This window comes from Thermobia domestica, chromosome 13 (assembly GCF_964235325.1).
Source record: "Thermobia domestica chromosome 13, izTheDome1.hap1.1, whole genome shotgun sequence".
Classification (NCBI taxonomy): domain Eukaryota; kingdom Metazoa; phylum Arthropoda; class Insecta; order Zygentoma; family Lepismatidae; genus Thermobia; species Thermobia domestica.
Window position 1 is genome coordinate 1,308,939 of NC_137466.1, and position 9,114 is coordinate 1,318,052.

The 9,114-nt window shown below is 34.8% G+C and overlaps 1 long non-coding RNA gene across 2 annotated transcripts; it reads left to right on the top strand.

Moving 5' to 3' along the window:
* The first annotated feature begins 283 nt into the window (after positions 1-283).
* Positions 284-8,829, top strand: LOC145669103 (uncharacterized). 2 transcript variants are annotated; one of them, XR_014128134.1, is made up of 3 exons: positions 284-514; positions 5,613-5,853; positions 8,571-8,829. It is a non-coding gene; the product is annotated as an uncharacterized LOC145669103 (long non-coding RNA). The 2 variants fall into 2 exon arrangements; XR_014128135.1 differs by having other exon boundaries at positions 292-514; positions 5,613-5,841.
* The last annotated feature ends 285 nt before the right edge of the window (positions 8,830-9,114 follow it).

Here is a 9,114-nt window from a genome sequence, read left to right on the forward strand (position 1 = left end):
GGGAAACATTTGAGGAAACCTCAGAGAACGAATTTTTGGACAACAACCAAAAAAGATCCCCTTTCCCACAGAGCACATCACAGCCAGTGGACGTACATATTAGATCCAGAACGTCCAGTTTTAGTACATTGACTTATGCGTAACATCCATTGGTGGTCCATATTACGTTCGGCAATGGATATCCACATTCTGAACTTGTGTGGACGGTCCATTGGATGTCCATATTACGTTCAGAAGTGAATATCCATTTTCTGGACTTCAGTGGATGGTCCATTGGATGTCAATATTTAATCCACGAATGAAACGTCCACGGAGCTACATGATCTGGATAAAAAAGGGACGTACGGAAAACAACATTCAATTGTTAGTGACGGCACATGCGCAGATCCTTGCACAGTGCACTCTCAGCAGGTTTGAATTCAGTGGTTGAGAAGCGTAGAAATTTCAGTGATATTAATACTTTTAGTTCTATGTTGGATTGAAGAAGGAAGAGAGAATAGGAACTGCGAAAAAGGTAAGATATGATGAGTGATTTGTTTATATAGATTTATTCCGGTGCACCATTTATTATACAACTGAAAGTTTTTGTGTATGTGGACAAAAGTAACTCATTATCAATTATAGGCTGGGGTAACGTAGATGAGCACATGGGAATTGCTAATATATATAAATCAGTGAATTCAGATGGTGAAGGGTGTAATAACACCCTCATATAAGATACTAGTGAGGTTCATTCCTTCTGTACCATAGCTCAGGACTCAATTCGACATTACTCGAGAAGACGGTTCTACCAAATTTTGACAGATTTCTTACATTCCCAGGTTAGATTAGAGTTTTGTATTTCTTTTAGCCGAGCATGCACAAAATGAGGAGCTCCATTACTACTTGCAGATTGACTTCAGGAGGGCTCAGTATGGGTTAACTACTGTATCGCCGGACCAATTTTAGAAAATTTACCAGATAAATTGGAGAGTTTCTTTTGGTTCGTGAGTGAAAGTAAGTTGAGGGTGATAGTTACCAAAATACTTGTCGTTAGTTATTTTTGATATTGTAAACTACACTATATATATGGGGGGCGGAAGGGGAAGGTTCTAGATTACTGGTCCCCCATGCAGATTAGTAGCTGGGTATGTTTCTTTCTGTACTAAAGAGTATACATTTAACTTATACAGTATTACCGAGCGAGCGTTAGCGAGTGAAGGCGGGTTAGAGCCCCGCAGGGCACGTTGTTTTCTGTCTTTATTACTGCTCAATGGGAAGGGGGGCCAGTAATCTAGAGCCTTGCCGGGCGGAAGGGACTATTTGGCGGGATATTTGTTATGATTTTTGGGAAAGGCAGTGCGTAAATGACAAGGTTGTGTCATATCGTGATTGAGTTTTATGAAATTATACAAAAATGAGTGTCAGTTGTCGAAATTGTGTGAAAGGCATGGTCTACTAAACAGGCAAAAAGTTTATTGTGACTAGTGTAAACAAATTGAAGCTACAGAAAAGAAGAGGAACATTTAACCAAACCTAATCGAGTATAATCTAATTTAGTACATTTTGGTACTTTTTTGGATTGCATGTAGTACCTCCCCCAAAGCTGTGCAACACATAAGGCGTGCATTTTATAAAATGAACTGTTAGATGAAATTGTTTTTCCACTATCCTCGTTTATGCGTATACTCATCGCCGCTGACGCGCCTGCTCCCTACGGACGCTGTTTCTGCTCTCCTGTTTTGACTCGGTTAGATGGCATTCGTGCTTTTTACTGGCCACGTAGCACAAATTAGTCAGTGTTTTATGGACTAGCTTTTATGCCATACGTTCACATCGTATTTCGAACATTAATCATTATCAAGTGAGCCAGGGCCAATATCTAGTATTTTGGGTGAGAAACCAAATAATATTCCTTTTCTTATTTTCGTATTCTGGCAATACAGCAGTAATACCATAAGTATAAATACATTGCGGATGTGAGCTCCTCCGTGGCTAAGCAGTTGGCGTGCGAGACCCGAGTTCGATTACCGGCGAGAGCTCAGGTGGTTCGGATTCCACGTTAATCAGTAAGTTTACGTCTTATATACCCTTTTCCGTATAGATTTTTTATCGTGTATTTAAGTATCAGCGCTTTGCCAAGAAACAGAAATGTCAGTTAATAAATGAACGTAAAAGGTTTATAGCGTCATTTTTTTTTTGGATCATAATAGTAAAGTTTATTATTTACAGTATCCTTTATATTTATTAAGTTGAAATAATTACTAGCAAATGCTAGCAGCAGGCCCGTATCCAGGGGGGTCTAGGGGGTCCGGGCCCCCCCCCCTAAATTTTTGCTGGCCCCCTTTAAAAATTTTACGATACGCTTAGATATGAACTATAACATGGTTGGATCAGGCCCCCCCTAACTTCAGCCGCCCCCCCTAAATTTTTGGGCTGGCTACCGGCCTGGCTAGCAGTGATATTTTTTTCTTCGTCACATCTGCCACAGGTGGATAGAAGAAATGTCATTGGTTAAAGATTTTAGCTCTCAGATTTCTAGAAGCTGGGAGTAGGAGATGTAGAAGCGTCTTTTCTTCGAATATCGGGGTTGGATTAACACGTACAATGTAACTATAGAAATTTTCTGAAGGTCGTCTAGCGGAGACGAAATAACTAAGACGCAGTTAATAAGGGGGAACTTTCTAACGGTGGTCCTCCTTCGTATCTCTGCTTGGTCACAGACTTGGTTTGAGGTAACTGGTTTGAGGATAGTATAATCGGTCTGTATTGAGAGGACCATACATTTTTGGGGGTCTATGGCTAATTGTTTCGGTTTAAGTCAACAAATGGTTGTAAGTTTTGTAAGTCTATAGCACACCATCTCCAGAATTAAATGGCATTTGCGGTACTGTCCTAGTAGAAATGCGGTGTTAGGTTCATACGTGTAGCATGTTACCAGAGACACGAGTCTGAAATATAAAAAAATGTCAAAAAAATTGCATCATCAATTTGGTTTTAGTCTTAATATTTAAAGATTTGGTTTTAGTCTTAATATTTAAAGGCTAAATTGTAAGCTATAATGGACGTAGTTAAAATTGTAATTGATTTCATAATTTCTTCTAAGACAGTTAATGATTTTTTTATCCAGGATAACACGGAAATAAAATTTACTTGAAAGAAAAGGGTCGGGTTGAAAATGGGCTGTAGTGTAATAATTTGACGTGCAATGACTCAAATATGTTTATCTCCTTTTTTTAAAAAAAGAAATAGTACAATTTTTATGTTGCACATTTAATGTGCGATAAATATATTTTCGAAGTAAATCGGCTCAATGTTAGATAACATTTTTGAAGTCGATTACAAATATCTACCTTATAACATTTTTCCTTTCAATTACACATAATGTATCATGTCTTGCTCGACGGTGAGTAATTGAACTGTATTGTATGGTAGGCTACATTCCTAATACTTTAGATTTTAGTATATCGTATACGCCTGTGTAATATCCTCATTTTTATCAGCAACTTACGCTAGAGCTCAAAAGAAGAGTCTTTTTTTTCCTGTGGGCCCTACTTTCCTTGGTAAGGCCGCTCAAAGAGCTCAATTTTGAATTTTATTTTTGGTTTATAGGCAACTTTCGAAAAACAAAGGACCACGAAAGGGTGTGGGGTATTGGAAAGAAGTAGGATAAAGCTTATTGATAAATTAACATGTCGTTACTTTGTCATTCAGGACTCAGATAAATGTTTGTAGTTAGCAGGTCTATTTTGACCTAATGGTCCAGTTTTACTGCAAGCCTGTATCTGCGCACTGCATAACAGAAAAGCAGAATGTTACCTTATGAACAGCTCGTATTCGACTTCTTTCCAATATCCTATTTCCTTTCCTGGCAAATTGTTCATCGAAAGTTGCCTAAAAGCCAATGTAAAATTCAAATTTGGACCCTTAGAAGGACTCTTCCAATGAAAGGAGGTCCCACAGGAAAAAAACGCAAGATAATTTATTTTGTCTTCTTTTGACTTCTAGAAGTTCCTGTAGAGCTTGTCCACGATTTTTATAATACCATATATATATATATATATATATATATATATATATATATATATATATATATATATATATATATATATGCAGTATATATAGAGTGGGTGGGTGTTGTTCAAGTAGTTTCTGCAATTTCACATCGTCATCCTAGGTTGTTACCAGTTTAAAAAGGATGCATAGGTATTTCCTTCACAAATGGTTGAAAAGCAGTAAATAAATAAATAAATAAAATACTGGTTAATTTGTATTTTTTACTGTAGTGACGTGATACGTATTAATGCTCTTCTTGCTTTATATATATATATATATATATATATATATATATATATATATATTACCGTTTTTTAACCATTCGTGAATCCAGTGCTTGTGTATTCACTCTATTAGTAATAACGAGGATACCAATGTAAAATCGCCAAAAGTACTTTCGTTTATTTCCTTCATTGCATGTGTGTTGAACTATTATTTTTTTGGTTTATATATCATCACAGCCCACTCTGACTTACATTACAAACACCTTTCTTCTACGTCTTTGGAAGGCTCCCCTGTTGATGAAATTTAGTTCTAACACTGGGAAGACACTCGCTTAAAGTAGTAGACAGGGTGCAGGCAAGCCTTCGTTGCCCGTGGTTGTGGCTTAAGGTTTGTCGGTTGTCCATTTGAACGAAGTTGTTCGAATAAAACTTTACCAAAAATTACCTTAGAAGTTCGTATATTCTTTTAGGATGATTATCTCGGTTCAGCTTCGAACAATAGGAGTCACAAATATCATTCTAAACCCTAAGTGTGCAAAGAACTTGAAATCAAAGATTTTATGCATAAATGTCGTACTATAAATTATCCTTTTATTTCTCTACCCGTGCTCACATATGTAGCTTTTTCTAACTGGACAATTGCCCAACACTGTGACCTCATTCACATCTGCAACTCAATTTTTAAAGGTGCTTCATTTTTTCCTTCCATAGTATTACATTCGAGCATCGAAACCTTTAACGAGTCATTTTTTTTTAAATTTTGAGTAGATATATTTTGGGGGGAAGGAGAGAAATTTTGATCTACGGAATGTATCAAAAAGTCGTTCCTACGCTTGGGAGGTGATTCTAGATCAAAATGGGACGAACATTTAGCATTTTAGCACTGGGTCCTCTTTTGACTCCGGGGAAACTTATTTTTATTTGTGACTTTTACACTAATTTGTCTCAGCACTGAAGGGAAAGGGTATGAGATAGTGGAAAGAAGTTGGATAGGACCTATGCGTTAGGTAACATCACGGTTTGTCTTGCCAGGTTAGAATTACGAAAACGCATGTAAATAGAGCTAGACACGATGTCTTTGAGGTTTTTGTTCTCCTGTTGATCTCTAGAATTTCGCCTCAAGCGTTGTAAACAACCTTCTGATTCAACTTGTGTAAATAAAACTTACATTTTCGAAAAATAAAATATGCTTGCACGTATAAGTATTAAAAATATTCTACTACAGCTTTTTAATTAAAAGTAGTGTTACAGAATAACGATATCTGCACATATAAGTGTATTGTATATAAAAATCGAAAGTTACATAAATTTCCATACTTTTAATTCTATTTTAAATTTCCTTATTTAATACAGACAGCTAAGACAAGGCTCGTAGCAAGCTGAGAAAGGCTGAGTACACCTCAGATCTGAACACAGACGATGAAGGACGTTTACGTAAACGAAACACCAGAAGTTAACAGTGAAACTTCGGACGACGAAGTGAATTCTATGATCGAAATGCTACCTACACCACCTAAAGCAACTAAATCTATTAGGAACCAAGATTTTGGCGTTAGTTCCGTGTGCCTTGCTTCTGCTGAAGGTAAGGAACAAAGTAAGTATCTCATTTAAATGAGCTATATTAGACAAGCTTCGCTAACACTTCCATGTGATAAGTCGCGTTGCACGCACATTGCACCTATTTAGGCATATGCATTGGTCGGGAAATGCAAAACTAGCTGAACTGAATTTGATGGATTTAATTCGGCACTTTATTTTGTTAGAAACTATTAGAAATTCCAAAGTTCGAATAGATTTTAATCCCGTTTTATTTTTCAACTTAATTAAATCTATTATTAAAACATATGAAGCTCAAGAAATAACGAATAAGTTCTGTGCATAATTTTGTGCTTCGTGAGGATCCATGCGAAAGAGAATATTAAAGTTTTATATAATCTGTATTACTTTCAAAATTGTATAGGGATACAGGAGTAGAAGTAGTTATACTTTAGACTGGAAGTTTATTAGCTGTTAGACAAATTTCGACGGTTCAATGCAGCAACCTCGTAGATCAACAGTACAGGATTTGGTAAAAATATCTATTCAGTATTAGCTGCTAACTCTGTTGAAACTGCCCCTTTTCTGCGTCGATTTGTAGCTCTGAAGCCGAATTCAGATCTTTTTTTTTTTTTCATTACAGAAAAGGAATGAAATGCTATGGTTCATATCTTGCTAAAACCTTATAGTTACAAGGTTTTAAACCTAACAAATGATAAAGCTAAAAAGGCAAAATATCTTGATTTCGCCAAAAGTCGACATATCTGCTTATGCCTTTCTGGAGAAAAGTGCAATAATGTATTTATAATTACAACTGTGTGTTTGAGATACTGAGTTTGGGCAATTACTTGGTTTGAAGCAGAAATCGTCTATCTTTATGCATTCAAAGCAGACTTTTCATAAAAATTTGAAACTTGTAAAAAGTATAAAAATTTCGACATATAGTATAGGGGTTCGGATCCCGAATCTATCCTTCTGTTGGAGATTATTAGACTTCTCTTTAGTTTTCCAATGAATGAAGGGATAATGATTCTGCAAAGACTCAGTAATTTCTTAGGGCTCAATATTTTCGTAATTTCATTTCAGTTTTAAAAGTTTTCTTATTAGTTGAAAGCTCTTTCAGGTTAACCGAACAAGCAGCAGTAGAGAAAAAGAGAACAATAAACTCCCGATTATTCGCGGAATTAGCTGGCAGAGGCACCGCGAATAGCTGAAAATGACAAACAATACTTGTTCGTAAAATAAAAATTGTCCTAGCTTAAAAAACTTATTGTATTGTACGTAAAACGTTAGAAAAAGCGTGCAAATATGTATACAGAACACTAAAAATATTTGTACCGGTATTGTTCAGTACAACGTAAAACAATCAACGAAAAGTGTATATTTACAGTGAAGCCAAGGTACGATACTGTAAGTTAATTTATACTCTATATTTAAACAGTCTCGTTCTGTATGACTCGTGCAGTAGCTTTATTGAGTTAACTTTTTTCCGGGAGACGCCAGCGTATAATCGGGAGTATGCTGTAGTTTATTGAAGAATGCTATAATCTGCTGTTGCTGTTAGCTCACTATTCACTTTCTCAGTTTGTTTGCATGTAGTAAAACCCAATTGGAATTGGCTGAGGTATGATTTTAGTTTTATTGAAAAATGTGTTCAGGTAGGCAGTTTCTTTGTGTAATCAATTATTATTATTATTATTATCATTATTATTATTATTATTTCCTTTTCCTTCAGAATTTCTTAAATACTTTTGAAATTAAAATTAATTTTAACACTAAATAACAACCGTAACCGTTTATAGTAAATTTGTTTCCCACATTGCAATGACAAGACTTTCTCCAAGCACTATGTTCCTTTGTTAATTGTGGTGGATAAAGTTAATAAAAAAAAGGAAGTCAAAATATGTCTTTCTCAGTGTCATTCTAAGAATATGAAATGATGATGTCGCGCCATACAATATTTCAAATATAGATTTTTTTCAATAAAAAGTTTTATATTCCATATAGTTTTAGAAAAATAAAGTAATAAATAGACTATGCTTTATGGTATACATTAGGGATTATATACAAACATTATAATTAGGAAGATTTCATGTGCTTTGGAGGTTGATTCCTGCAAGGACACTGAACATGTTAGATTAGTGGAAAGCATGCAGTGTTGCACCCAATTGTGATAAGCATCAGAGTGTACTTTTCTACTTTGCTGGCGGCTCAATTCTCATTTGACAGTAGAAAACTTTGAATCTCTTCTTGGTTTTATATACATTTTTCAGCTTTCTTCCAACTGCAATATCTAATTCTGTAATAGTTTGTCATAACAGAAAAAAGTGTAAGGGCATGCATTTCTTAAAGTGCTTTTCTTCCTTTTTTTCCGAAATATGATTTCGTAAATTTCCATAATTATTCATCTCAACACATTCTTTCTATTGTCCAGAAGACATGGCTTCCTTTGAAACATGCTATTTTAAGTGCTCAATCTTTCATAATGCTTACGTAAATACATTTTAATAACAATACATTTTGTAATTTGTGGGTCAATTTGGAATTTGGAATTTTAACTTTGTACCTTTGAGTCTCGTTTGTATAGTTTAAAGTTAGAAGTTCTCAAGTTCGATCCCCGACCCCGGTCACGTAATTTTTACTCTTTAAAATTAAACATAAAATCTTATTTAACTACAAGCTCATAATTTGATTTTTTTTTTTTTTTTTTTATAATTTTGATCGTTCTGATGTTGATAGTATCTAGAATTAATTTTCCCATTTTCTTGATTTCAGAAAAAAGAAATGTGGAGAACAGCAATAAGAAAGGATTTCTGTCAATCACTCATTGTGTACGTGACCAGATTTCAGTGTTTAGTGCCCATGGGCCCTAGCGAAATAGCTAGATAGTTTTATAGCGAAATATCTTACTATTTTTAAATAGCTAGATAGTTTTATGTATTTTCTTTGTATACAAATGTAAAAAATTACAATCTTCTTGAAAATAAATCAAGTAAACTGTTAAGAACTTTAAGACGTAATGACAGGTCACTCAATAAAGTGTATTGTTATCTTATTTCTTTCTTTTTGTTAAGACTTCCTTATTTTTATAATGTATACAATTTCAAAGTTAAGTATTTGAAACGTTCTCGGGCATTAAGGGACGTCATGTTTAAGTTATTATTTCTTATGAGTACGATTATATTTAAAAAAAAGAGGTTTTGGGGACAATGTTAAAAAGCTAGAAGAAGAAAATTAGCTGACCAGCCTGTTGTCCATATAAAGGAAAAGAGAGAAGTGATATTTCAGAAACGAATTATGAAACTTCAGGAAATGAAAT